This window comes from Arvicanthis niloticus, chromosome 4, assembly GCF_011762505.2.
Source record: "Arvicanthis niloticus isolate mArvNil1 chromosome 4, mArvNil1.pat.X, whole genome shotgun sequence".
Taxonomy (NCBI): domain Eukaryota; kingdom Metazoa; phylum Chordata; class Mammalia; order Rodentia; family Muridae; genus Arvicanthis; species Arvicanthis niloticus.
In genome coordinates, this window is record NC_047661.1 from 122,576,205 (window position 1) to 122,580,383 (window position 4,179).

Here is a 4,179-nt window from a genome sequence, read left to right on the forward strand (position 1 = left end):
GTCAACATGACAGTAGCTGGAGTCATTTGAGAAGTGGGTCAATCAGTTGAGGAAATGCCTCCAAATGGTTGGCCTGTATGTGGGCTTTCTTGGTTAATAATTGACATGGGAATGTCCAGCCTACAGTGGGTGGTGCCAAGTGTGAGCAGGAGGCCCTGAGTTGTATAAGAAAGTGAGCTGAGCAAGTTGTGAGGAGTTAGCCAGTCAGCAGTCAGCAGTGTTCCTCCGTGGCTTCTTCCTCAGTTTCTGCCTTTTGCCTCCAGGTTTCCACCCTGACTTCTCTCAGTGAATTGAGAGTGTGACTTGAGAGTTATAAAGTAAATCCAATTTGATTCTGGTCATGGTGTCTGTCATACTGATAGAAACCCGACTGAGACAAGCCCTTGAGAATTTCATGCAAGGGTTTCCACAGTTCTCCAATACAAAAAGAAGGGGTCCCGTCTAGGTACTGAGTCTGCATTTCGAGCCCGGGCAGGTAAATTTAACACAATGGATTTCTCCAAGCTACCCAAAATCCGTGATGAAGATAAAGAAAGCACGTTTGGTTATGTGCATGGAGTCTCAGGGCCTGTGGTTACAGCCTGTGACATGGCGGGTGCTGCTATGTACGAGCTGGTGAGAGTGGGGCACAGCGAGCTGGTTGGAGAGATCATTCGATTGGAAGGTGACATGGCCACCATTCAGGTGTATGAAGAAACTTCTGGTGTCTCTGTTGGAGACCCTGTACTCCGCACTGGTAAACCTCTCTCGGTAGAGCTTGGTCCTGGCATTATGGGAGCCATTTTTGATGGTATTCAGAGACCTCTATCAGATATCAGCAGTCAGACCCAGAGTATCTACATCCCCAGAGGAGTAAATGTGTCTGCTCTTAGCAGAGATATCAAATGGGAGTTTACACCCAGAAAAAACCTGCGGGTTGGTAGTCATATCACTGGTGGAGATATCTATGGGATCGTCAATGAGAACTCACTCATCAAACACAAAATCATGTTACCCCCACGTAACAGAGGAAGTGTGACTTACATCGCCCTGCCTGGGAATTACGATGCCTCTGATGTTGTCCTGGAGCTTGAATTTGAAGGTGTGAAGGAAAAGTTCAGCATGGTCCAAGTATGGCCTGTGCATCAGGTGCGACCTGTCACTGAAAAGCTACCAGCCAATCATCCCTTGCTTACTGGCCAGAGAGTTCTCGACGCCCTTTTTCCGTGTGTTCAGGAAGGAACTACGGCTATTCCGGGTGCGTTTGGCTGTGGAAAGACTGTGATTTCCCAGTCTTTATCCAAGTACTCCAACAGTGACGTGATCATCTATGTTGGATGCGGTGAAAGAGGAAATGAGATGTCAGAAGTTCTCTGAGACTTCCCTGAGCTCACCATGGAAGTGGACGGGAAAGTGGAATCAATCATGAAGAGGTAGCCAACACCTCCAACATGCCTGTAGCTGCAAGAGAAGCCTCCATTTACACTGGAATTACACTATCAGAATATTTCCGTGACATGGGCTACCACGTCAGTATGATGGCTGACTCTACCTCTAGATGGGCTGAGGCTCTCAGAGAAATCTCTGGTCGCTTAGCCGAAATGCCTGCCGACAGTGGATACCCTGCCTACCTTGGTGCCCGGCTGGCTTCCTTCTATGAGCGAGCAGGCAGAGTGAAGTGTCTCGGAAACCCTGAGAGAGAAGGGAGTGTCAGCATTGTAGGAGCAGTTTCTCCACCTGATGGCGACTTTTCTGATCCAGTCACACCTGCTACTCTGGTTATTGTTCAGGTGTTCTGGGGCTTGGACAAGAAGTTAGCTCAACGCAAGCACTTCCCCTCTGTCAACTGGCTCATCAGCTACAGCAAGTACATGCGAGCCCTGGATGAGTACTATGACAAACACTTCACAGAGTTCATTCCTCTGAGGACTAAAGCTAAGGAGATTCTGCAGGAAGAAGAGGATCTGGCAGAAATTGTGCAGCTCGTGGGAAAGGCGTCTTTAGCAGAGACATAAAATCACTCTGGAGGTAGCAAAACTTATTAAAGATGACTTCCTACAACAAAATGGGTACACTCCTTATGACAGGTTCTGTCCATTCTATAAGACAGTGGGGATGCTGTCCAACATGATTTCATTCTATGACATGGCTCGCCGAGCTGTGGAGACCACTGCCCAGAGTGACAATAAGATCACATGGTCCATTATCCGTGAGCACATGGGGGAGATTCTCTATAAACTTTCCTCCATGAAATTCAAGGATCCAGTAAAAGATGGCGAGGCAAAGATCAAGGCCGACTATGCACAACTTCTTGGAGACATGCAGAATGCATTCCGTAGCCTTGAAGACTAGAACTGTGATCTCTTCCCTCTTCCTCAGCAAGCTCATTTTCCTGAATTTCCCATCTCCAACCCTTTGCTTCCATGTTGTGCAGCTTTGAGACTAGTGCCTATGTGTCTTCTCTTTCATTTGGCTGTTTCTTTGGTAGGTCTTATAAAACAAACATTCCTTTGTTCCAGTGTTTGACGGAGCTCCCTGACCTTTATCTGAAGTGGTGAATGTAGTGCATACGATACACAGTGTAACATACACATTGTAACACGATACATACTGTAAACTTGTGTATAAGGTGACTACCCCTTCCCTCGTCTCCAGTAAAATAAACAGGACTACTGCATGTACTCTACTGGGAATGGAAGGCCAGATCTCCGTACTGTGGATAGGTACTTAAGAAAAGACTCAGCGTTTGTAGTTAGACCACTTGCAACTTAGTGTTTTGTTGAGTAACTGTTTTTGCAGGAAATAATTCTATTTAAAAACATTAAAGATTAATGTTCCAATTATTTGTAGCTTCCTCAGTATCAATCAGGACTGTTTGTGGGGCACTTGGGAACTATTGTGTTTTTCTAACAGACATTTGCAAGACATAATAGGTAAATCAGTTCCCTCTGAAAATGTGAAAGAGTGAAATGAAAGAGCTAGGTGGTCAAACTTAAATTGACATCATCTTGTTAAAGCATATTTTATTTCACTAAGAGAAATTTAATATCAAGGACTTTTATATACTCAATTACTAGGAAACCTTTTTTTTTTTTTAAATACAGTTTAAAAATCATTGAAAATATGTTCCACATCATGGCGGTTCTTTTCCTCAGACTTAGTCAGCTGAGCTTCTCAGAGTGGAGTGGGGCAGGATTAGAACACCACAGACACACAGTGCCTGCAGGCAGTCTGCTCCTGGGAGAACCACCCTCACTGTGGAGTTTGGGGCCAGAGTGGCATTGTTTCCACAAGGTACTTGTGTCCTGTGTTTGTTTGCCTGTTGACATTCTGAAAACAGCAAGTTTACCAATTGTAGAATATATTTTTTGTGTTTTCTTTTTCACTGACTCAGAAAGCTTCTCAATGTATCTGGTCACAGCAGCTTCCTTTCTGTTGTGAGAGATGAAAGTTGTTCTTATATTTAACTGGTAACAAAAAAAAAAGAAAAGATAATTTTTCGTCTTGCTGTTTCACTGTGTTTAAATAATAATTCTCATATTTGCATAATAAGGCTCGCTTCAGAGAGCTTGGAGAGAGAGCTCCCTATTTACTCTCAGGCTGATAGTGCTGGCCATGCTTCCTCTTCAGGAAGGGGAAGGCCATGGAACATGGCTAACTCTCTCAAGTACACAAGTGTAATAACATAAGTATTTAGTTAAGCCTTGGTATATTGTTTAAATTATTAGGTGGTGCATCTCTTACAGTCTTTTGGATAGATAGAGTCAGTATACACTTCAGATGTAATGTGTACATCCTTGCTAGTGCAGGTCTACACAGTGGACTGCTATTCAAGCAGGAGATTCTTCCGTGTAACAATTTAAAAACTGTTAAACACTGTTAACGGATATGGATTATGCAGTGACTTGTTGAGAGGTAGATTAACGGTGCTGCTTAATTGGTTTGCTTCCAAAGTGGCTTCGTATCCAGAAGCCATGACTTGTGGAGATGAGAAAGATTTCAAAACTTGTCTGCTTATACCTACCAGCAACCTAGGCTTGTGATCAGAATGAATGATCCCAAGAAACTACTTGACCAAGTTTGTTTTTGTTGCCCTGGATTTGAGATGTGCATTCTTCCTCGCTGTATGATGTATGAGTGTGCAGATGCTACAGAAACAATGCCCAGATTTTCACTGTAACTTTCCCTTTGCCCACATTG

General features: G+C 44.0%; 1 pseudogene; it reads left to right on the top strand.

The window, feature by feature from the left end:
• The first annotated feature begins 437 nt into the window (after window positions 1–437).
• Window positions 438–3,865, top strand: LOC117707709 (V-type proton ATPase catalytic subunit A pseudogene; annotated as a pseudogene).
• The last annotated feature ends 314 nt before the right edge of the window (window positions 3,866–4,179 follow it).